We start from the raw sequence: 27,131 nt of genomic DNA on the forward strand, positions 1-27,131 counted from the left end.
GCCTCCCCCTTTTTCCTCTAAACATAATGATGGTCATCAGAGGACATTTCTCCAAAAAGTACGATATTTGTCCCCATGTGCAGTTGCAAACCGTAGTCTGGCTTTTTAATGGTCGTTTTGGAGCAGTGGCTTCTTCCTTGCTGAGCAGCCTTTCAGGTTATGTCGATATAGGACTCGTTTTTACTGTGGATATAGATACTTTTGTACCTGTTTCCTCCAGCATCTTCACAAGGTCCTTTCTAGGATTGATTATTCTGGGATTGATTTGCACTTTCGCACTAAAGTACGTTCATCTCTAGGAGACAGAATGTGTCTCCTTCCTGAGCGGTATGACGGCTGTGTGGTCCCATGGTGTTTATACTTGCGTACTATTGTTTGTAAAGATGAACGTGGTACGTTCAGGCGTTTGGAAATTGCTCCCAATGATGAACCAGACTTATGGAGGTCTGCAATTTGTTTTCTGAGGTCTTGGCTGATTTCTTTTGATTTTCCCATGATGTCAAGCAAGGAGGCACTGAGTTTGAAGTTGATCTTGAAATACATCCACAGGTACACCTCCAATTGACTCAAATTATGTCAATTAGCCTATCAGAAGCTTCTAAAGCCATGACATCCTTTTCTGGAATTTTCCAAGCTGTTTAAAAGGCACAGTCAACTTAGTGTGTCATCTTCCCGACCCACTGGAATTGTGATACAGTGAATTATAAGTGAAATAATCTGTCTGTAAACAATTGTTGGAAAAATTACTTGTGTCATGCACAAAGTAGATGTCCTAACCGACTTGGTAAAACTATAGTTTGTTCCGACTTCAACTGTACATAGGGCAGCAGCCTAAAAGGTGCAGGGTTGTAGCCGGCTAGTGATGGCAATTTAACAGTGACGGCCTTGAGATAAAAGCTGTTTTTCAGTCTCTCGGCCCCAGCTTTGATGCACCTGTACTGACCTCACCTTCCGGATGATAGCGGGGTTAACAGGCCGTGGCTCGGGTAGTTGATGTCCTTGATGATCTTTTTGGCCTTCAGGTGCTGTAGGTGTCCTGGAGGGCAGGCAGTTTGCCCTCGGTGATGTGTTGAGCAGACCGCACCACCCTCTGGAGAGCCCTGCGGTTGTGGGCGGTGCAGTTGGTGTACCAGGCGGTGATACAGCCCAACAGGATGCTCTCAATTGTACATCGGTTTTAGGGGCCAAGCCACATTTCTTCTGTGTGGGTGGACAATTTCAGATTATAAGGGATGTGTATGCCGTAGAAGTTGAAGCTTTTCACCTACTCCACTGTGGTCCTGTCGATGTCAATAGGGGCGTGCTCTCTGTTTTCTCCTGAAGTCCACGATCAGCTCCTTCGTTTTGTTGACGTTGAGGGAGAAGTTATTGACCTGGCACCACTCTGCCAGGGCCCTCACCGCCTCCCTGTAGGCTGTCTCATCATTGTTGGTAATCAGGCCTACTACTGTTGTGTTGTCTGCAAACTTGATGATTGCGTTTGAGGCATGCATGGCGACACAGTCATTGGTGAACAGGGAGTACAGGAGGGGGCTGATACGCACCCTTGTGGGTCTCCTGTGTTGAGAATCAGCATAGTTGAGGTGTTGTCTCCAGGACCCAGATGCACAGGGCGGGGTTCAGATCCAGGTCCCTGAGCTTAATGATGAGCATGGAGGGTACTATGGTGTTGAAGGTATAGCTTTAGTCAACGAACAGCATTCTTACACAGGTATTCCTCTTCTCCAGATGGGATAGGGCAGTGTGCAGTGCAATGGCGATTGCATCATCTGTGGATCTATTGGGGAGGTATGCAAATTGAAGTGGGTCTAGGGTGTCAGGTAAGGTGGAGGTAATATGATTGTTAACTAGCCTCTCAGAGCAGTTCATGATGACAGAAGTGAGTGCTATGGGGCGATAGTCATTTATTTCAGTTTCAGTTGCTTTCTTGGGTACAGGAACAATGGTGTATATCTTAAAGCAAGTGGGGACAGCAGACTGGGATAGGGAGAGATTGAATATGTCCATAAACACTCCAGCCAGCTGGTGTGCGCATGCTCTGCGGAAGCGGCTAGGGATACCGTCTGGGCCGGCAGCCTTGCGAGGGTTAACATGCTTAAACGTCTTACTCATGTTGGCCACAGAGAACGAGAGCCCACAGTCCTTGGGAGAGGACCACATCGGTGGCACTGTGTTATCCTCAAAGCGGGCGAAGAAGGTGTTTAGCTTGTCCGGGAGCAAGACGTTGGTGTCCGCGACTTGGCTGGTTTTATCCTTTGTAATCAGTGATTGTCTGTAGACCCTGGCACATACAGTGGGGAGAACAAGTATTGGATACACTGCCGATTTTGCAGGTTTTCCTACTTACAAAGCATGTAGAGGTCTGTCATTTTTATCATACACTTCAACTGTGAAAGACGGAATCTAAAATTCTCAATTTTCTAATAATTGCGCCAACAGTTGTTGCCTTCTCACCAAGCTGCTTGCCTATTGTCCTGTAGCCCATCCCAGCCTTGTGCAGGTCTACAATTTTATCCCTGATGTCCTTACACAGCTCTCTGGTCTTGGCCATTGTGGAGAGGTTGGAGTCTGTTTGATTGAGTGTGTGGACAGGTGTCTTTTATACAGGTAACGAGTTCAAACAGGTGCAGTTAATACAGGTAATGAGTGGAGAACAGGAGGGCTTCTTAAAGAAAAACTAACAGGTCTGTGAGAGCTGGAATTCTTACTGGTTGGTAGGTGATCAAATACTTATGTCATGCAATAAAATGCAAATGAATTACTTAAAAATCATACAATGTGATTTTCTGGATTTTTGTAGATTTCATCTCTCACAGTTGAAGTGTACCTATGATAAAAATGACAGACCTCTACATGCTTTGTAAGTAGGAAAACCTGCAAAATCGGCAGTGTATCAAATACTTGTTCTCCCACTGTACGTCTCGTGTCTGAGCCGTTGAATTACAACTCCACTTTGTCTCTGTACTGACGTTTTGCCTGTTTGATTGCTTTACTGAGGGAATAATTACACTGTTTTTATTCAACCATATTCCCAGTCACCTTGCCGTGGTTAAATGCGGTGGTTTTTCCTTTCAGATGTGCGCAATTGCTGCCATCTATCCACGGTTTTTGGTTTGGGTAGGTTTTAATAGTCACAATGGGAACAACATCCCCTATACACTTCCTGATGAACTCAGTCACCGTGTCCGTGTATACGTCAATGTTATTCTCAGAGGCAACCCGGAATATATCCCAGTCCATGTGATAAAAACAATCTTGAAGCATGGATTCTGATTGGTCAGACCATCGTTGAATAGACCTTAGCACGGTTACTTCCTGTTTGAGTTTCTGCCTATAGGAAGGGAGCAGCAGAATGGAATCGTGATCTGATTTGCAGAAAGGAGGGCAGGGGGGCCTGTAGCCATCCCGGAAGTTAGAGTAACAATGGTTGAGAGTTTTTGTAGTGCGAGTACTACAGGCACAAAAAGGACTTGATTTCCTGTATGTTATCACAATCACACCATGAGTAGTTAATCATGAAACATACACCACTGCCTTTCTTCTTCCCGGAGAGTTCTTTATTCCTGTCTCTGCAATGTACTGAGAACCCAGCTGGCTGTATGGACGGGGACAGTATATCCAGAGAGAGCCATGACTCCGTGAAACAGAGTATGTTACAGTCCCTGATGTGTCTCTGGAAAGAGATCCTAGCCCTGAGCTCGTCTACTTTATTGTTCAGGGACTGAACATTAGAGTAAAATATTCGGAAGCGTTGGATAGTGTGCACGCCTCCTGAGTCGGACTAGAAGTCCACTCTGAATACTTCTCCGCCAGCGGCGTCTTGGAGTAGCCTCCTGGATAAGTTAAATTGTTCTGGTGGGTGATTGAACAAAGGATCCAATTGGGGAAAGTCGTATTTCTGGTCGTAATGCTGGTGTGTTACCGCCACTCTGATATCCAAAAGTTATTTCAGGCTGTATGTAATAACACAAAAAACATCCTGGGCTAGTAAAGTAAAAAATAACACACAAAGGAACAAAATACTGCAAAGTTGCTTAGGAGCTAGAAGCAGAGCTCCCATGTTGGCGCCATTTTACAGTGTGTCTTATCCACTGCTGGAATCCACTGCTGGCCAGTCCAGGGTGTCTGAATTGGAGTCACGTGGGCGGGCTGGCTTTCAAACAGACAGGAGTGAGGCAACTAAATGACCAAAGCTACTAAATGACTATAGCTGCTAAATGGCCAACACTACTAAATGACCAAGCTGCTAAATGACCAAAACTACTAAATTACCAAATCTGCTAAATGTCCAAAGCTGTTAAATGACAAAGCTGCTAAATGACCAAAACTACTAAATTACCAAATCTGCTAAATGACAAATCTGCTAAATGACCAAAACTTCTGAATTACCAAAACTGCTACACTAAATGACCAAAGTTTCACAGGCCACAGGTAACTTTTCAGGGGGCCCGGAGTCACGTGTGGGAGAAAGGTTGTGAGTAATAGAGTAGGAGAGGGGAGTTTATGAGACTATGGAGAAGTATGTAAAAGACAGGGGGAGTGTATGAGAGGAATAATGTGTGAAATAGTGTATTCCATTGGGGGCCACACTGTAAAAAAAGAAAGGTTCTTAATTAAATGGTTCTTCCTCAGCTCTTGCTCAGTTTCATTGGATAACTTTTGCCTGAATAAATAAACTTTGAGTTAAGTGTGGGGTTATTTTTGTGGCATCTACGGTTCTTCAGAATTCTAAACGTTTAATTTTTTTAAATTTAAGCCTGCAGATGTGCCCCTTTCATACCACACAGCAAATTGGCCAGTATTAACTCGTGTTGATTTTTCAGTGTAACATTTTTAGTGTTGACTCAAGAGTTAAATTAACACTGTAAAGACAACACTCAGTGGTGTAAAATAACCCCAGTGTTGGTGTTAATAACCAGAATTGAACCAAAACCCTGCCCATCATTATCATATTTTCCAGTATGCTCTATTGCGGGTTGATTTTTAGAATTGTTTGTTTCAATATTTACGTTTTTGCATGTACATTGATTGATTAATTAATCATGCTACTCAAATATAAATAACATACATTTTTCTAAACCATTCCAATATGTTACTTGGACTTATATTGCACCCGTTACTGGAATGGTTGTTCCAGTTAAGACACTTAAGGTATTCTCATATTTTAGTTTTACGAATCCTGGCAGTCATTTTCTGAATGCAGTTTGCGGGTGAATACACATTTAAAATGTTGGATATCCCCACTCTGGCTGCATTCTAATAGGAATTACACATCACTTTGAAAGCCAGCTTAATGTGACTTGTAAACTATGAGTTTCAGGCCACTGTATTAGGATAAAACTGGGCCCTCAAAAGAAGGCCTTATTAAATATGTATTGTATTAAAGGTCATGAACAGTCAAAATCATATTTTTTATGAAATTGAATAATATTTGGATGAAACCAGATCGAAGTATGATGACCAAAGTATGAAAAATGACTGTTGCTTCTACATTGATACATTTGATCATAAAGTTACTGGTCCCCTCCCCCATGTCAAACACTTGGATTCAGGAGGTGGGATTATATAACAAAAAATGTAATACACCAATGGTAACATGATATTTTCTTAACTAATTTAAATAAGTTCCGCCTTTTAACAAACATCGGAGAAGGCGTGTTTGCACAGGAGAGTGGTTTATATAGCTAGATAGCTACTCTACTGGTGCCAACATTTGACTGTAGGGTGTCAGCAAATATAATAAAAAATGTACACTATTCATCTATGGCAAAGATACTTATGTTTCCCCTTTCATCTGTGTCTGGTGTTAGCTAGTTACTGGCTAGCTAGGTCTTCAGCCAGCATGGAACAAAAGGGAACAGCATGGACCAAAATAATCGTTCAAAACTCTGACGTAGTTGTCATGTCAACACATCCGTCAGTGCTGCTGTGAATTGCATCACAAGACACATGTCAAACAGGAGATGTATAACAAAATATATATATATCATTGATGCAATTTCAATGTTCGAATTGCTTTGTATATCACCAAATTCGCTTGAGTTTTTCACCGCAATGCTGCTCACTGCATCCAAGTTTGTTGACATAGGCATTTCAAAGACCTGTCAGTCAAGGCAAACTCATTAATATAAGCTCCCCGCCCACTCAGCTTGTCTTTTCAAACTTCTTGGTAGCTAGACATGAGAGAAGACGTTATTTATCACCAATTTCAAGCATTTCTATCTGCAAAAAATATTACGGTGATATTTTAGTCACTCAAAAGGCTATTTTAAATGGGAATCCAAATGACTGTTCTGGACCTTTAAACAAATTGTATTTTATTGTCAATATATTCAATAGAATCTCACTTGGTGAACACCACAGCACTGAAAATGAATGAATGCAACAACCATGTCTCTGTCACTAGCAAACACAGTCAAGGGTTGGTACTAGTACTGTAGCTCTAAAATTCACCTGAAAGGAAATATGCAAATAAGGTCCTGGAGGGTCAAAATATTTCTGGTTTGGGATTTTTGTTCTTCAAAGAACCATCCCATTTATGGTTCTTCAAAGACTCTATAATGGTTCCCATATGGCATCGCTCTCAAGAACCTTATTTGGTTCCAACTTGCAGCTTTATTTTTAAGAGTGTAGAGATGAAGAAAGATGCACACCATGATTCACGAGTGCACTCTCATGAGACAATCCAGAACCAGCTCTCTGATTGCAGTTGCATGAGGAGAGCCCTTGTGTGTATTCTTTGGAAAACTTCAGTACACTACGCTCCCACCTACCTACCTACCTACCTACTTACTTACTTACTTAACGCGATGGGACCACTATCAAAACTTCAGAGGAAGGCCTTGAAGCTAGCTTGTGGTTTCATTTCAAGAGCGAAGTGCTTTTATGTGACAATATACAGTACACGTCGGGCTCTGAGATATTTTCCAAAAAAGGCCTATTGTATGCACCACAGGAGCTCTATCATCAGAGAAGGAATATCTATTGATGAAGAAGTCTCTAAAAAATGTTATTGTGTAAACGCAGTTGGAAAAGAATGAAGTGAAAAGTGAACGAGGAATTGAATGATATCAAATTCAGGCAGTAGTAGTTAGGAGCTTTGGTAAGTGATGGAGACAGAGAATAAAGACCGATGCTCAACAAAACAAATTATATTCAATTCATCACTCTATGTTTATTTCTTCATGTGAATAGTCAATGGCCTTCTTCTGGAAATACATACACAGCAATAGTTGCCTTAGTGCTTCATGCCTTGTAGATTATAAAACAGATTACCATAAGAAATGCACACACACAGAGGATTAAAAATATCCAAGTAATGTGTGAGCCTGGATGGGTGAATGCCAACTCACAGTCTGGGAAGTGAAACGCAATTTAATGATGAACTCACCCTGAAAGAACCTTCAGTCTGTCAATCACTTGACCCACTGTACTGTATGGGAATTTGACTGCTAAAGCCCCGGCGCTAGCCCCATAATGAGATCTCTGATAATGATTGAATTATTCTGATGGTATTCAGCAGGCTAGCGCTTAGGGCGCAGACACCCCTCAACGATAAGCTATAGAGAGGAGACTAACCTACTGGGATGATTCTACAGGTACAATGTGACGAAGGAGGATGGACTATTCACTCAGGATCTAGCAGGTCCTCCTGATAATGGGTGTAGCTAGATTGGACTGCTTGGCATGCATTTGTTCTGTATCCATATGGGTCTGGACAAAACTAGGGCACTATATAGCAGGGGCGCAACTTTCACTGGGGATGGGGGAGACATGTCCCCAGTGAAAGAAATAGCATTTTTGTTCGCCCCAGTTTTATTATTGGCATGTGATACAAAAACAACGGGGCAACGGTGTGCTTTAGGACCATGCGGACGACTCTGAGTGGTCGGGTAGGCTGTTTGGAGGGTTTATCTGACAGGATGACAAAATAACAAAATGAAAAATGAAAAAATGTGATGTCCCCCCCACTTCTAAAAGTTACGCCCCTGCTATACAGGGAATAGGGTGGACAGGAATTTCACATCATGGACAGGACAACATTTACACCATTGTGCTTTGAATATCAAACCATGACAAATATCCATATATCCACAATACATTCACCCTCACTTAATGAAGGATGTCTGAGTCCATGAGAGCAACATAGTCTTATATTCATGAGATCATATTCAAAGCTCAAAGAGCCCTCTGCATCCTCCGACAGTACTATATTTGCATTCTACCCAGTTATAGGGCAGTATCACTGAACAAGTAATTGGAAACTGGAATTGCTTTTCAAATTGTTTCAACTTTCATTGACTGACCTAATTAGCACCATGATTACATTTGTTGGAGAGATCACTATCTAAGTGTTGTGACTAATTCAGAGGACTATTTTAAACCCATGTCTCTAATTAGCGCCATTTGCATAATGGGTCTGCTTGATTACTTAATTATGTTGGTAATCTCTAACGATGCTATTGTCATGTGTCTTTGACAGTACAGCAAAATAATAACGATAGAGACAAATACACCCTGCGCTACTGTTTGCTTAACAGACAAAGCAATGCATTACATACAAATAATGGCTTTCTACTACCTTTCCTTGTGCAAGGTTTAATCCATGGACATATTGGATAGGATTTTTCAATCTCAGAGTGAGAGGGATGCTGAATCAAAACAACAAAGGACCTGAAATTGCACTGAAGGATAGGAATGTGGATCACACACACACACACGCACACGCACACGCACACACACACACACACACACACACACACACACACACACACACACACACACACACACACACACACACACACACACACACACACACACACAGACGCACACACACACACACAGACGCACTAACACGATTTAATGCAATTTTCTTAGATCCTCCTACACACTTAATAACTTCAGATGCCGGTATTGATATCCAGGAGAGCGGCTTAGCGGACCACATTACCTGAGATCAAATGCTGATAATATTGTGTGTGTGTGTGTGTGTGTGTGTGTGAGACAGAGAGCACATAAGTCATTGGAGATGCTTGGAGGAGGATCATTTGATGATGTTCTCAATTATTTCTGGATGCAATATGCTAATGGTTTGTTATATATCTATTGCAATCAATGTGAACACTTGCATCCATTTCCCGTAATACCAGTGGATCATAGCCATATTCATCAACTGAGTCAATGTGTTTGTGGAGCAAAAATGGCGTATTGCTTTAAATACTCATTTGAACAGGGGAAATTAACAATTAAGGAGCAATATAGCTCCTGGCATCTAATAGAACAATAACCACTAAGCACCTTGGTTTCATCTGATGTCAAAAACAGAGAGAAAATCAATAGGGAGAATGGAGTCTTGTTTACACACGTCACCTGATGGACTGTGGCATACTGCAAGATGTCAACAAGCTATTGATATCCCAGAGAAAATTGCTGTGCTAAGCGAAGGGAAATTAAATCATAGGACAATTTTGTTCCACTTTAGAATGGTGATGTTTTGAACAGCCAGATGGTCGGGCTTTTTCATAGGTTTGAAAGGGAACCTACTATGCAGACGGAATGAAATGAGTGAGGCAACTGCTATGCTTAAACCCTCACCCACCCACACATGCACGCACACACACGCTCCCACGCACGCACGCACTCACACATTATCACAGTCATAGCTCTACCCTTCACAGCCCCCAGCTGGCTCTCATTACCACTGAATGTGTACAGCACATCCATGTCTGACTTCCCTAGCTGCCTCCATATCCTTACCCCCATGACACTTCTCCACTCTTCCCCCATGGACACAGGGCTCTGGTCAAAAGTTATATTTGGAATAGGGTGCCATTTGGAACACATCCTCATTCCCTGTTAGCCCTGGCTTTCTGGGGCCCTTTAAGAGCATTGCGGAGGGTTCACAAACTGAATCAACCTCATGGACAGCTACTAATTCCAATCACCACAGCAGTCATAGCATACTACATCAGTCCAAACACCAGATTCAAGTGAGTCTACTTCCTGCACTCCCCTGAGGCTAATCATCATCAGGAACACAGTTCGAAACAACATCCTGTGGAGTAAAATCAACGATCACTACCCCAATAAACTTTCACTGGGCTAGAGTGAACCATTGGGAGAGGGCCGAGAAGGTTTGCTTCCTGGACGTGCTTAAAGACAAACACATCTCCCTTCTCTCCTTCTCTCCCATTGAATGAACCTCTGTTTTCCTGGTGGTAGACTCTGGAAATTGAGGTCATGATCCTCATAAGTGTGCAGAGATATCTTACTCAGTGAGCACCTCTATTTCAGAAATACTGCAAGTGCCGTATGTATCAAATATTTCAGAATAGGATTGCTGATCTAGGATCAGGTCTTCCCTGCCAATGTAACATTTTTCATTATGATCTAAAAGGCTAAACTGATCCTAAAACAGCACTCCTACTCTGAGACGCTTGATACACTTGCCCCCAGAAGGCAAAGTGCAAATCTCTTAGTATTGGAGTATCTTAGCTCTTGATTGCATTGTGCATGGTGAACGCTACAGAATAGAGATATAGTGGGACATGGTGACAGAGGGTGAACGTCTATGGGCACAGCTGTGTGACCAACCTTGAAGACATGGTGTGATTCTGTGGCACAGTGAGGTGTACAGAGATGACACGGTGTGACACCCCAATGGAAAACAGGCAGATTAACTAGAAAGGAAGAACCCTAACACTGTAACACACTGTCTCTATCTCTCACACTCCCGCCACTCCCTCTCAAACCAATACAGACAGGCAGTGAAACACACTAGATCTAGTGGAAAGTGTGAAATGAAAGAGCGGGGAGACGTTATGAAACCATGATAAACCCGGTCTAGTGAACAACCCTTGAATAGTAGTGGGTCTGACTAACAACAAACGCTTAGTCTTTGTCTCAAATGGCAGTCTATTCCCTAGTTTGTTTGACCAGTGTCCTGGTCAAAAGTAGTGCACTGAGTGTACAAAACATTAGGAACACTTCCTAATATTGAGTTGCACTCCCTTTTGCCTTCAGAACAGCCTCAATTCGTCCGGGCATGGACTCTACAAGGTGTCGAAAGCGTTCCACAGGGATGCTGGCCTATGTTGACTTCAATGCTTCCCACAGTTGTGTCAAGTTGGCTGGGTGTCCTTTGGGTGGTGGACCATTCTTGATACACACAAGAAACCTTTGAGCGTGAAAAAAACAGCAGCGTTGCAGCTCTTGACACACGCAAACCGGTGCATTTGGCACCTACTACCATACTCTGAACAGAACCAGTCAAAACAGCTGAGTCTAACAGAACCAGTTAGGACAGCTGAGTCCAACAGAACCAGTTAGACCAGCTGAGTCCAACAGAACCAGTCAGAACAGCTGAGTCCAACAGAACCAGTCAGAACAGCTGAGTCCAACAGAACTAGTCAGAACAGATGAGTCCAGTGGTAGAGCCAGCATGGAGCTGACCTAGATGGGGGAAAATCCTCCTTAAATCGGGTCCCAGAGGTCATCTGGGGAGCCAGGCAGGGCATTATCTGCTTCAGTGCTTCTCTGCAGCATCTGTCAGCCTTCACCACCTGCTCTGGAGGGCCACAGACCTCTCATCTGCCTCCTTGTTGGTTTGTTTGTTGTTCTTTCCCAGACTCTCTAAATATCACACAGTCACATAGCCATGTCCGATATGTGCTTGAGGAACATGGATCAAGTCCTTTCCTTTTACTATGCCTAGAATCATTGTATTTAGGTGGAACCCTTTGTAAAATACTGAGCTCTTTATAGTAGAAAATGCTTTACTGAGTACTCTCTTACAACCAAATATCAAACGTACAATTTGTTGTGAAGACCCAGCTCTCAGCATCCAAAATTCAGCAGATTCCCCTAAACGTCACTTTAAATAAATGTGTCTAAAAGGGACATATTGGAATGAGCTCTATATGAACTCTCTCATATAACAACATCACAATAAAGAAATATTGAGATTTAAACTATTTACTAAATCCTTCAATAAAGCCAACTATTTTAGGTAGGAGATTAAGTTAATGGTGTATTCCAATGGCCAGGCTCAGAGGGATCGAGACAGGCTCAAAAAAGGATGGAGATAGAGGTCGAAAAAGGCAGGAATAAATATATCCAAATAGAATGAAGACAACACATCTGAAATAGAGATGAATGTGAGTGTGTTGAAGTCAAAGACACTTGAGATGTCACCATTATTTTAGCTTTGTGTACTCTGAGTCAGAAACCATCTTTGTCTCCATTAGGACACAGGAGTGAGACACGTGGATTGTCAACTTCAAATACAGACAGAACACACACACAGACAGGGAAGTCACTGTCAGCACCCAAACCAGACAGAGCGCACAGACATGTCATGAAGACACATTGTCATCATCAAAGCTTGTTACAGCAACGTAAATGGTGAGTTGTGTTGTGTGTGACTGTCAAAACCAGTTAGCGCGTTACTGTGTCACGAATCTTGTCATTATTCACTCCACATATTCCCAAAATATCACTAGCAACGGTGTGTGTGTGTGTGTGTACTGTATGTGTGTGTGCGTGTGTGTTTGCATTCGTGCGTACAGGCGTGTGTTTAACTTGTTTGTTTTGCCCAATCATTTCTCTAGCATTTTACGAACATAATACAATCCAGAGTGTGAAAAGATGTATACGTTGAGACTGTTGAGCAGTCACTGTCTAGTTGTACACAAGCCCGAGGGTAAGTCTTTGACACATTAATTATGATTTTTTCCCCCTGCAAGCGAATATGATACATTGAGAAAAGTAAATACATTGGAAAAGCTTGTGCACCTGAAGCGAGACAAATCCTTCTCTAAAATGACATTCAGTCTGATCTTGGAAGGGATGCTACTGAAATAGGCTGTGAAATTGATTCCATGAAGTGAATCCCGATATAATCAGCTGCAAGGATAAAATAATGTGCACATCGATATACAATGAGAGAGCAATAGAAGCAAACACACTCACTCTCACCAGAACATTTTATCTTTGTATTACAGTAGTCTGGTATATAGTAGTCTGGTATATTTGTTCTAATTAGAGATAAGTGTACAGTTATTATGTCTGGACGGTCCTTGGTGCAGAAATGTACTCCTGCAGAAATTGGAGTTGTCCGTGGTTCTGATAAAGGGTTATCATGCAATGCCCTAACGTTGAACTGTCCATGGTCTTGAAAAGAATGTCACAAAAGTGCTGTCCAAGGTCCTGAAATGGGCTTTATCACTAAATCACTGTCCATGGTCCTGAAATAGTTTTTCACAAAATCAGTGTCGATTGTCCTGAACTGTCAATGATTGAAAGTACCTTATCACAAAACCAGTCAATGGTCCTGAAATTCGCTTCATCGCTTAATCACTGTCTCTATGGTTATGAACAAGCCAAAGTTAGCACTTGGTGTGCAATCCATAGACATCATATAATTCAGTGTTTTATTTAATTTGGTGGTGCAAATTACCCTACATGCCCACATACCATAATTATATACATCCATGTAAGCAAAACTGCAGATTTCGTAATAAAATGCAAAGGTTGTCTTCATTGATATATCCTTTAAACAATATAAACTACGCTTTGGTCCTATTATTGCTCAAACAATTTCTATTTGGTGCAAAATTGAAAAACAATGTAACTGGGAATCAAAATGGCATGCCCATACTCCAATATTTCACAATAATACCTTGCGATCTGTAGGGTACCCCTTTTCATCCCCCCAATGATCCAAATGTGGAACCCGTACCCTTACCGATATCCTGAACAATTATGGTTTCTGAACATTCCAAGATGTTAAAGATACATACACAATGCCAGGCAACTCATGTTTTTCTATATTTACAATTTATGTCAGCTATGCTGTCCTTTGGGAAATTCAACTACCGCACCATCCAATGATGGGGTTTATAAATGATCTGGGCTCCTGAAAGGACTGATCTCTATAATATATACATACCTTTTGGAAAGCTCATATTCTGAGCTAGCCATTAAAGTATGGTCCACAGATCTAATTGAATCTGAACAACCCTTTAACTGGAAGAGACTATGGTAAAATATGACCTTGGCATCCCGTAATCCGAAGCAAAATGTATACATTTCAAGTTTGTTCACAGACTGTATCTAACACCAAGGAAACGTTTTACGATGATATTGAACCCCAACTCCCAACTGTTCACTGTGTCCCCTAAATTAGGAAGGCACATTCCTTCACATGATGTGGGAGTGCCCTGCAGTTAAATGCTTCTGAACCAAAGTTACAAAATTCACAGTGCATAATTTAAATATTCAATGCTTTGCATATATTATGTTAATTAACGACGATAGCTCCTTGAATGAGGTGAGAAATGGGTTGGGGTTATGCATTTTTTTAATAGTTTTTTTGTACCTGTAACCCCCCCCCGATAAAAAATGTTAAATGACAAAATTGGATGGTCTCTTGCCAGTTGGGTTTCTGTTTAAGATTCAGGGAATCTGTGAGCAAAGGGAAATAACTTTGAATGATAAATATTTTCCAAGCAAGGACAGATAATGTGTGATATACTGTAAATGTATTGGCACACATAAAGGCAATTCACTAAGTGTACTGTACCCTATGATTTGTTGGGTATTTGGTGTGTATACATCCCTGGTCCCATGCTGGTGGATATGGGAGAAATCGAACTATTTGAAATATGACACCAGTCACAACCCAATGATAATAGAGAAGAGAGTAAATTAGGTCTGAAGGATGAAGAAGACTAAAACTCGCTGCAAATATGATTTCTCTTTCTCCAAAACTCATTTAGGAATCATCCCAAGAGTGGATTTGGGGATACAGAATAGAGAGAAAGAAGGAAAGAAAGAAATGATGTGCAATGCCTAATTTGCCAGGCCCAAAATGAATGGAGCGTGACATGGTGCTTTCAGTTATTCTTTTCTTTCACACTCATACGCACACACACACACACTTACTCAGCAGGGGCAAGAGCGAAATAAAAAAATAAAGAGACAGAGAGAGAGTTGATATTGCTGTCGGGTAGATATAGAGTAGGCCTATCATCAATATTGTGGGGCTCTACTCTGATCACATTCAAAAGAGAAGAGAAAGATGCAGTGTGCTTTAGCTCCAGATAGATGGGGGTAAGTGAGGGGTCAACCTTATAAAGAGCCATGAAGACAGACAGATGAGACATACTGTCCTAAACAGAGAGGTCAAATCATGGGGGGATGATTCAGTCACTCCCCGTAATGCAGCACAAAATTGACTGCTGTTGTCCACAGTCGACAACAGCAATATCAAGACTGAATGACAACTTGCCTTTTTCAGTAGTGTCTATTCAGAAGCTCTTTTGCAATAGTATGTGGATAAGCTTGCCCAGAAGTAAGCATTAAGCTATTGAGTTACCACCTTCAGCATACACAATCATTAAAAACAAAATATAAAACTAACATGGGAAGCTCTGGATAAGAGTGTCTTTCTAAATGAGTTTCCATAATCAATCACGATATTAACGAACTAATAAAATGTCATTTGTTCTAAAACCACTATTTCATCAGCAATCCTCACACACAATTGAGTCCCAATGTGTCATGAACGGCTCATTTAAGTGGAGAATTATAACTCAAATGGTTCCACATAATTGGCACTGAAAAGTCGTTCAGTCCGGTCCAATTCTTCAGATACGGGTTTAATTGTATAGAATATGATTACTAAGTGAGATATCCTTTCACTTATCAAATTAACAGCTAAGAAAAGGGGACCTCGAGGTACATAACGGTTAAAAAAAAGGGGAATGGGTAAGCTGTTTATCTCTTCAAAAGGAGAATGGAGCTAAGGAGAGGAACGCCTCATTGAGAGAAAAATGTTTTTTTACTCATTTATAATCCAACCACTCATTAAGATATGAGTGGAGTGCAAAATATGGGAGTTTGTTTTCATAATAAGGAATTGTTTATTTATGGGAGATTGCCATACATAGACAATGGAGCCAGAGCCAATATAAGGTAAAAAAAGAGTGGCTGAGAATGAGCAATAAAAAATGAAGAAAAAAATATATTTGTCACATGCACCGAATACAACTTTACTGTGAAATGCTTACTTTCCCAACAACGCATAGTTAAAAAGTAACAAAAGATTAGCAAAAAAAAAGAAAGGAAATAGTAACACAATAAAATAACAATAACGAGACTATATACAAAGAGTATATCAGTACCGAGTCAATGTGCAGAGGTACGAGGTAGTATGTACATGTAGGTAGGGGTAACAGTGACTAGGCAATCAGGATAGATAATAAACAGAGTAGCAACAGAATATATGAAGAGTGTGAAAGTGTGTCTATGTGTGAGTGTGGTGTCAATATGCATGCATGCGTGTGTGTGTGTGTGTGTGTGTGTGTGTGTGTGTGTGTGTGTGTGTGTGTGTGTGTGTGTGTGTGTGTGTGTGTGTGTGTGTGTGTGTGTGTGTGTGAGCATAAATATTGTGTGAGTGTGTGTTTGTGTGTCAGTGCAGTATGTGTGAGTGTGTGGGTGGAGTCCAGAGAGCGTGCATAGAGCCGGTGCAAGAATGTCACTGCAAAGAAAAAGGGGGTCAATGCAAAAAGTCTGGGTAGCCATTTGATTAACTGTTCAGCAGTCTTATGGCTTGGGGATAGAAGCTGTTCAGGAGCCTTTTAATCCCAGACTTGGCGCTCTGGTACCGCTTGCCGTGCGGAAGCAGAGAGAACAGTCTATGACTTGGGTGGCTGGTGTCTTTGACAACAGGAATGACAGAACAATCTGTGCGTCCCAAATGACACCCTATCCCCTATATAGTATATAGTGCACTATATAGGGCCCTATATGCCTTGGGTCAAAAGTGGTGCACACTTGATAAGGAATAGGGTCCCATTTAGGATGCACACACTCACTAATATCAAGCTCTAAAGCCCAAGGAGATGAAGCAAAGAATATTCAACAATCAAAATGAAGAACTACTGAATAATTGATAACTACATTGCAATGAAGGTCTTCATATACCACAGGCTAAACTCACAGGCCCTGCTTTCCCACCAAACCTTAGAATGTGATTTCATGACTTATTTAATTTGATTCTCTTCACCACGATGTGTAACTGGGAACTCAGGTAACAGAAGTGAAAATAGCTTCCTATCCCATATGCATGCCACCATCCTTGAAGCCCTGAGTTCCTTTTCATGGACTCAGCTATTGGTTACTTGTGGCCAATCCTCTAAGAGATCAGACAGTTCTGTTGAAAGACTCTTTGATTCCTGTCCCACACACCCTGCAGCTTTGATGACATGGGGATCTGAGGAAGGAGCATTTTCATGGATACAGAATATACTGACAGAGTTAGAAGCCTTAACCTTTTCAATGGCTACATGGGATAAAACGACAACAATATTCTGAATACACCCCCAAAAACCCAACTGGCTGGGTTAAAAACAAATCAATTTGGGTTATTTGGTAACCCAGCGCTGGATAAATATTGGACACAACACACACTGGACTATTTTGACCCAGCCAGTTGGGTTGTGTGCAGTGTCCCTGAACAGTACACACAAACAAAACACACACACACACACACACACACACACACACACACACACACACACACACACACACACACACACACACACACACACACACACACACACACACACACACACACACACACACACACACACAATCATGGACAAGGCACGCAAGTACAGTTGAAGTCGGAAGTTTACATACACTTAGGTTTGAGTCATTAAAACTCGTTTTTCAACCACTCCACAAATTTCTTGCTAAACAAACTATAGTTTTGGCAAGTCGGTTAGGACATCTACTTTGTGCATGACACAAGTCATTTTTCCAACAATTGTTCACAGACAGATTATTTCACTTATAATTCACTGTATCACAATTCCAGTGGGTCAGAAGTTTACATACACTAAATTGACTGTGCCTTTAAACAGCTTGGAAAATTCCAGAAAAGGATGTCATGGCTTTAGAAGCTTCTGATAGGCTAATTGACATCATTTGAGTCAATAGGAGGTGTACCTGTGGATGTCTTTCAGGGCCTACCTTCAAACTCAGTGCCTCTTTGCTTGACATCATGGGAAAATCAAAAGAATTCAGCCAAGACCTCAGAAAAAAAATTGCAGACCTCCACAAGTCTGGTTCATCCTTGGGAGTAATTTCCAAACGCCTGAACGTACCACGTTCATCTGTACAAACAATAGTATGCCAGTATAAACACCATGGGTCCACACAGCCGTCATACCGCTCAGGATTGAGACGCGTTCTGTCTCCTAGAGATGAACGTACTTTAGTGCGAAAAGTGCAAATCAATCCCAGAACAACAGCAAAGGATCTTGTGAAGATGCTAGAGATAACAGGTACAAAAGTATCTATATCCACAGTAAAACGAGTCCTATATCGACATAACCTGAAAAGCTGCTCAGCAAGGACGAAGCCACTGTTCCAAAACGACCATAAAAAAGCCAGACTATGGTTCGCAACTGCACATGGGGACAAAGATTGTACTTTTTGGAGAAATGTCCTCTGGTCTGATGAAACAAAAATAGAACTGTTAGGCCATAATGACCATCGTTATGTTTGGAGGAAAAAGGGGGATGCTTGCAAGCCGAAGAACACCATCCCAACTGTGAAGCACAGGGGTGGCAGAATCATGTTGTGGGGGTGCTTTGCTGCAGGAGGGACTGGTGCACTTCACAAAATAGATGGCATCATGAGGACGGAAAATTATGTGGATATATTGAAGCAACATCTCAAGACATCAGTCAGGAAGTTAAAAGCTTGGTCGCAAATGGGTCTTCCAAATGGACAATGACCCAAAGCATACTTCCAAAGTTGTGGCAAAATGGCTTAAGGACAACAAAGTCAAGGTATTGGAGTGGCCATCACAAAGCCCTGACCTCAATCCTATAGAACATTGGTGGGCAGAACTGAAAAAGTGTGTGCGAGCAAGGAGCCCTACAAACCTGACTCAGTTACACCAGCTGTCAGGAGGAATGGGACAAAATTCATCCAACTTATTGTGGGAAGCTACCCGAAACGTTTGACCCAAGTTAAACAATTTAAAGACAATGGTACCAAATTCTAATTGAGTGTATGTAAACTTCTGACCCAATGGGAATGTGATGAAAGAAATAAAAGCTGAAATAAATCATTCTCTCAACTATTATTTTGACATTTCACATTCTTAAAATAAAGTGGTGATCCTAACTGACCTAAGACAAGGAATTTTGACTAAGATTAAATGTCAGGAATTGTGTAAGTTTAAATGTATTTGGCCAAGGTGTATGTAAACTTCCGACTTCAACTGTATGTCAACAGGACTTTCCTGTCAGAGGTATTATTCATGATGAGAGCCAAGGTATCTTCACATATGAGCTATCATATTTTTCAGTTTTCATTTATAGCGAGGCTGTGCGAGGCTGGCTGGGCCCAGATAACAGGGGAGCTGCCTAGAGGGCAGACACAACAACTGCAGGAAGTAATGCAGCCTCATCATAACGCCCAGCAGGAGACGTGTCAGAGGTATTTTTTATCAATATGTCAGAAATACCTTTCAACACCTACAGAGGGTACATACATCTTATTGATAGATTATGATACCTATACAGCATTTTGGAGTTGGCTGTTACTATGTAAACAGTAACCTATAGCTACTATTACTACAAATATGCCAAATCATAATCTAATTTAGACCAAATCACAATAACCACATAGCAACACCTCTCTACAGTGTACCTACACTACTGCAATCATAACAAAGAGATTGACTACAAGTGTGAACCACACAAACAGACCATGACTGGCGAGGGGAGGGGGTGAAGGGAATAAGGACCATCCCTAATAGCCTTTAAAAGCTGTATCGAAATGGATTGCCTTCAACAGAAAGACCATGCACGGACGCATTGTTTAAGTACCATTAGTTCACAGGGTAGCCTATGCGCGTGCATTGTATTGCCAATTATTTTCTCAGTCATTTCTTCATCTAATCCACAATGATGCACTCTGAAGGAAATGTGGATGTAATTGGCTCGAGCGCCGGTTTATTTTCCGCGGAACTAAACTGTATCGGTGCAACAGCCTGGATGGCCTATAGGCTACGGTATGTCATATGGTGCATATTTAATAAAGTGAGCAATAGACTTTGGATCTGCTGTATTTATTATCGGGACCATGGTAGAATTTCAGAGAACCGTACTTACATTCTTACATCAGAAGTGTTATCCTCTACCATCTTCATGCGGCGACTTGGTGATTGTTGATCAGAAGGAAACTCATTATACTGTACCAACCTGCATGTGTTTTTTATTCGTTTTCATTGAGTTGGCCTATTACCAAGTATTATTGTGCAAAACCTTCAGACAACCTTCAAATGCATCAGGCCTATACTGTAATAAACGCAATATTCCCTCACAAAATAATACATCAGCCACAGGTGCATATTTCTGTACCACCTTGCTTTTTATTGCAAATACACAGGCACTAAAGGTGTGACAACTAATCCACTCATTATATACCTGCAAAGGGAGAATGTCTGTTCATCCTCGTTGAAACAGAAAACAAAAACGCATTGACCCAAGAATCAAAACACTCCTCGTCCACTCAGCACCATCTATGAAAAATGATACTTCCAAAAATACTTGACACTGATATCTGCAAAAGTATAATAAATCGAAAAAATGAAAGAAACACAAAAAGAAACAAACCTGTGATCAGTGAGCTGCAAGAAAAGTTTCAAGTTAAAACGTCATCAGGTTTAAAAATGATTCCTTTAAAGAAAAGAGGACCAAAATAAAAGCAAAGGCTTGGTCAGTGAGCACCGAGACACCAAAATCACAAAACTCGTATAAACAACACTGCAAAATACAAAGCAAAGCATAGCAACAGCAAAAGTCGACAGAAACAAAAAATAAAAATGTTTGAAAACCACCAGTAAAACTACATTAGAAAAATATTAGACTGACAACCCGCTTGGTTGAAAAACCAGTTTCATGATTTCACAAGACTGCAAGCACGAATCTCCAGTGCCCGATGCAAACCGTTACCCATCTCGGTACACATGATTCAGAATCACTGCATGCTAAAAACTTGAAGCCTGGATGGAAAAACGCTAAAAACCACCACTTCAAATATCATCTTAAACACCAGCAAAAGGAGGAAAAATAAAAAGAGTAATTAAAAAGACAAAAAATGCTTAGAAAAAGCCATTGGAAATGTACTCACCGAGCGGGAGTAAAATGTTGCAATAAAAATGTGATATGGCACAAAATACAGTATGGCGGTGCAAGCCCGAAATGATGTGCTTTTCTCTAGATCTCAGCCTCCGGTTCTGTCATGTGACTCAGAATCAGCCCGACATCCAGCAATGAGCGACTAGCGTAGAACAGCTGAAGCCGAATACTCTCCGAACGGCTCGCCGCTCTCCAAAAGTAAAAGAGGTAGTCCTTATCATTCTACAGTTATGACTGAGCTGGTTGTGTTTTTTCTTCTATATTTTTTTTCTTTTTAAAGATGCAGCGCTCACTCGATGTCAGAGCCTACGTAACATCAAGGCTGTTCTTTCAACTTCTGGTTGCTTCCTTCACTATCTAGCAGTCATTTGGACGTGATTGTTGCTGTATCCCAGCGATTTGTAATGCCAAGTAGGTCTACTGTATGATATTGGCTATTTTCGTTTGGTATAAGCCACTCTTGTTACAAGTGTACCAAGAGTGGCTTGTAGAGTTTGCACAGGTAAAGTAGCATACAGCAATGGTAATCAGACTAAGCATGCACTGAATGTGAACAGTAGACTTAACTCTTCAGTAACTGAAAATACAAGATGCGCTGTCCATGCACTGAAGGCTACTGTTAACATTACTCCTTTCAGTGCATGCTTGCTCAGCATTGCGCTGCAATTTAGCTGTGCACTCTAAATCAGTGTGTTCAATGAAAGCTGTTCGACCATGCAGGTTGAATGCCAATAGTGTGCATGAGTATGGCGAGGAAAATCTTATTCACCCATTAGCGTGTTTTGATTGATGTTTTCTTGTCACATACCTCTCTAAAGGCTACAGTGTAAAGCATGTTATTTTGTTATTCGTGATCTAACATCTAACAACACACTGCTATCCCCAGGGTGGAATTCGACAGCATTCACTGTTGACTGTTGTGTACCTGCAACAGTCCATCAGATTCAGAACGAGAGCGTTTACCTAAATACACTACTGGGACATTTAATGTCATTCAATATGTCATTCCCAATGTGCTAACTGCTAAGATTACATCATAGGAGGCACCTGTCATAGTTTATGTCATTCCTGCTCCAGAGTGAATCTGACTTTTTTCATTCAAATGTACTGTACTCATCAGATGAATGCCTATCTGTGCCTAGTGGTCTTGATGACCTTATAGGAAGTACCATTGGAAGCCTTGGGTCCCAGACCTCTACAGTATGACTCATTCATGGAATATGGGTGGAAGCAGGTAGTTTGCCTCAAAGCCATATGTGTACATGGCTGTGGTTTGCCCCTCAACGACACATAGTGATCCCACCAGATCATCATGATATCAGAGGCCAGTAGGCGTGCTGATCTAGGATCTAGTCCCCCCTGCCCATGTATTCTTAATCATTGTGATCTAAAAGGCAAAACTGATCCTAAATCAGCACTACTACTCTGAGATGTTTGATACATACGAACCCTGATATTTTCTACATTTCCCTGAGTCCAGTAACCAACAAGGAAGATAACAAAATGGAAACCATATCTTTTTCATTTTTGCATGTTAAGATAATACAATAGGTTATGACTGTATTTTTTCCCCTTTGCAGCCAATCTTTTTTTTATTACAAAAAGCATACCACCCTGCATCCCACTGCTGGCTTGCTTCTAAAGCTAAGCAGTGTTGGTCCCTGGATGGAAGACCAGATGCTGCTGGAAGTGGTGTTGGAGGGCCAGTAGGAGGCCCCCTTTTGTCTGGTCTAAAACAATATCCCAATGCCCCAGGGCAGTGATTGGGGACATTGCCCTGTGTAGGGTGTCATCTTTCGGATGGAACGTTAAACGGGTGTCCTGACTCTCTGTGGTCACTAAAAGATCCCATGGCACTTATTGTAAGAGTAGGGGTGTTAACCCCGGTGTCCTGGCTAAATTCCCAATCTGGCCTTCATACGGTCACCTAATCATCCCCAGCTTACATTCATCCCCCTCCTCACCCCTGTAACTATTCCCCAGGTCATTGCTGTAAATGAGAATGTGTTCTCAGTCAACTTACCTGGTAAAATAAGTGTGAAATAAAATACAAAATAAACTAAGCAGTGTGATATTACGATTGTTATTTACACGTGACAGTGCTACAGAGATTTTGCATCAACTTTGACATGATTTTATGTACATCACAATAAACAGAATATAAGGCATAATGTTTACAATGACAGACCATTTTTATTCAGAGGTGGCGGCGCCCATTCTTTATCACAAAGAGCACCAAGGTTAAAGGAATGCCCTTTATGAATATCTGAAATAAGATATATCAATAACAGCTTTTATCATTGTGTCACATCGATATGGTAAGCTTTCCCTATCCACTGTACTGTATATTCCAATATTAGCCAGCCCCGTTATCTAAACCTGGACCCCTTGGTGTTATGAATAACAACTGGCTTAGTTCAGCACCATAATGTCAATGATCAAAAACAAGGAAACATTTAACAATTTGACCCAAGAACAGATTCATTTGAGTTAAGAGAATACAGTAAATATAGTCAGAAATACAGTAAATATGTCACATCCTTTGAAACCATTTCCCCCCAAGACCATAACGCATAAAGAAGCCACAGAGACAGCCAGGGTCAAAGTTCAATCAACCTTTGGGTCTCTGAGCACTCAACATCCTCATCCTCCAAGGGAAACATAAATCAATAAATGTGTGTGCATTAATTATGGACTGATTCATTGTTCTCAGTCTATGTGCGTATCTAATCAATATAAAATATTCTGTTTTACCGAATGCTTTAACTTCTTGCAACTATAGGGGGTGCTGTTCCGCATTAGCATATTTGGGTCTCCAAATTAAACTGCCTCGTGCTAAATTCTTGATCGTACAATATGCATATTATTGTTATTATTGGATAGAAAACACCTTCTAGTTTCTATAGAAGTTGGAATTTTGTCTCTGAGTGGTACAGAACAATATCTACAGCACTTTTCATGACAGGGGTCAGATTTCAGAAATTTTTACCCCTGATCTGGAGTCTGTTTTTAAGGCGACAGTGAATGCTATGAAGAAACCGACACTGCCTACGTCTTCCTCTGGGTGTCTGTACGTCATCACGTTTTGAATGGAGTCTATTGCACAATCCCAGCCCATATAAAACCACAAAACGTGGGAAGACCTTTCTCTCTCTCCGCGCGCCACAAGCAAGATGGACATCGGACCTGCCTCATTCCAAATCGTTGTTTAACTAGTTAGATTTCTCCGGTCATGTTTTCAGTCGTTATAGTTGTTAAAAACATCATAATGTAGTTAATTTGAACCGTTTTATAGCAATTTATATCCGTTTAGTGCGATTTTGAGGAATTTCTTTGTCGTGCCCTTTTTAGCTTTGGAAACGTTTCGGGGTGTCGGTCGTTGGTGGTGGACATTTCGAAGGACAGAGGACATCTATCGACCAAAAGACGTTTATAACATAGAAAGGATACATTGCCCAAGAATCTGATGGAAGAACAGCTCAAAGTAAGCAATATTTAATATGATAAATCGTTGTTCTGTCGAAATATTTTAAACGCATATTTCGCCATTTTGTTTGTTATCGCGTCACTTGGCGAACCCTGTATTGAAAAGTAAGGATAATTTTAAAAATGTAAGTCAGCGGTTGCATTAAGAACTAATTTGTCTTTCGATTCCTGTCAACCCTGTATTTTTTAGTCAAGTATATGATTAGCTTTCAATTAAACTAGATCACTCTGATAGATGACGTCAGACATATTGAGGCTTGATTTCCTAGTATTTTTATTGTGTAACCACGGTTTTGTATGGCTAAATATGCACCTTTTCGAACAAACTGTATATGTATGTTGTAAAATGATGTTACAGGAGTGTCATCTGAAGAATTCTGAGAAGGTTAGTGAAAAAATTAATATATTTTGGCGGTGATTACGTTATAGCGCTCTTTGGCTGGAATCGATGCTCTGGTAACGTTTGCACATGTGGTATGCTAACTTATCGATTTATTGTGTTTTCGCTGAAAAACGCTTAGAAAATCTGAAATATGGTCTGAAATCACAAGAACTGGGTCTTTCCATTGCTATGCTTTGTCTATTTTTATGAAATGTTTTATGATGAGTAAATTGGTCATACACGTTGCTCTATCTAGTAATTCTAGTCGATTTGTGATGGTCGGTGCAATTGTAAACTGTGATTTCTACCTGAAATATGCACTTTTTTCTAACAACACCTATCCTATACCATAAATATGTTATCAGACTGTCATCTGAAGAGGTTTTTTATAGGTTATTGGCTATCAATATCTTAGTTTAGCCGAATTGGTGATAGCACCTGAAGGAGTAAGAAACTGATGGAGTTAGAAAAGTGGTGTATTTTGCTAACGTGTTTAGCTAATAGATTTACATATTGTGTCTTCCCTGTAAAACATTTGAAAAATCTGAAATGGTGGCTTTATTCACAAGATCTGTATCTTTCATCTGGTGTCTTGGACTTGTGATTTAATGATATTTAGATGCTACTATCTACTTGTGAAGCTATGCTAGCTATGCTAATCAGTGTGTGGGGGGGGTGGGGGGTGATCCCGGACCCGGGGTAGAGGCTCGTGAAAGGGCTTGATTGAGATTTCTCTGTGATGTTTCCCGAGAGAGATGAAAAAAATGAATGTCTGGATATCACCTGAGGCATTTAAAACATATGCGGTTTGAGATGCCTGAAAATACAACTTTCCACTTAATAATTGCCTTTTCGCTTTGAGCAAAACCTGGAAATTTTTATTTGTATGGCCTCTCTTATACAGGTGTACATGTTTTGGAAATTAAATGAGCTTGATTGCTATGGTACTAACTAATGTCTCAGCTTCATACAATAGTGTAATCAAATACACGCAAGAGCTGAAGAAACAAATGCACACCATGGGAATCAGTTTGGGAATTTTGAAGTGAAGGTTTAATCCATATTCTAAAATGAATTATTAGCCAAAGCACATAGCACAAGACCCAAACGAGACCATTGATTAAGCTTTGACTATTTATGGCATTTTGAGTTTTATTGCTGGGAATGAGATTGAATTGCTCAGACTTAGACAAGGGACACTGATTCCTTACATGGTCACAGCCCAGTCACGACTTTGCCAACAGAGTCCAAGCTCCCGCTGCGTTGATTAATACACAATATGGACTGAATTAATTTCCACTGTCACAATTATGGATTTAGCATTTTCTAAATGATACTTTTGTTATGGACTCCTAGGAAATGTGTAATTGTTGCCAATGGATATTGCACTCAATTCAGAAACAAATGGACTGCACAGACACAACGGTGATCGGATTAACAAGTCATTATTGGGGATTGGGTTCTTCCCGTGCCATATTCACACAATTTACAGTCTGATATGAACGGATTCTGTTAATTGATATCACAATGGAAAAAGGACCTTTGTGGTGTCAGCACGGCGCCAATGTGCAAACTATTTATTTACCTGTTCAAACAACACAGCATGTGTTAATCAATAATCATATGTGCTCATGCACATCTTAAAGCACGCTCATGCGATAACTGTCATTTTCTGGCATTCATTTATGTGATTTTTTTGAGGTAGTAGCAAATACACATTGGTAATATATACACAGAGTTGTTTCTCTTTCTTTTCAGTCATGAACACATTTTCTCACTTGATGCACACAGACTATGCAGCTATTCATATTTTTTTTGTAATTCGTTTTCCATTAACCTATATACGCCACATTCCCTTGGCTTCCTCCCCAACTCCCATTAGTTTTAAAGCATGATTTGACTAAATAAGCAAAGGCTTGCCAGCAGCTGCACTCTCTCCAAGCAGGAGTTGGCTGATCTTCTGCTCATCCGCACAATGATGCTTATCCTAAATGTTTCTTTCTGGCAGCAATAATAAGGACAGTTTGGTCTTTACTTGCCTC

At 40.9% G+C, this 27,131-nt stretch overlaps 1 protein-coding gene across 3 annotated transcripts in view; it reads right to left on the reverse strand.

Moving 5' to 3' along the window:
* Positions 1-21,439, reverse strand: part of LOC139533026 (RNA-binding Raly-like protein) — a 150,943-nt gene extending 129,504 nt beyond the window's left edge. For 2 of the 3 annotated variants that reach the window (XM_071331186.1, XM_071331184.1), the window contains exon 1: positions 20,508-21,439. The gene's annotated coding sequence lies outside the window, so the exon portion shown is untranslated. The remainder of the gene's footprint in view (positions 1-20,507) is intronic. The other variant, XM_071331185.1, reaches the window with a different exon arrangement.
* Positions 21,440-27,131: the final 5,692 nt, after the last annotated feature.

The sequence above is a fragment of the Salvelinus alpinus genome, chromosome 10, assembly GCF_045679555.1.
Source record: "Salvelinus alpinus chromosome 10, SLU_Salpinus.1, whole genome shotgun sequence".
Classification (NCBI taxonomy): Eukaryota; Metazoa; Chordata; class Actinopteri; order Salmoniformes; family Salmonidae; genus Salvelinus; species Salvelinus alpinus.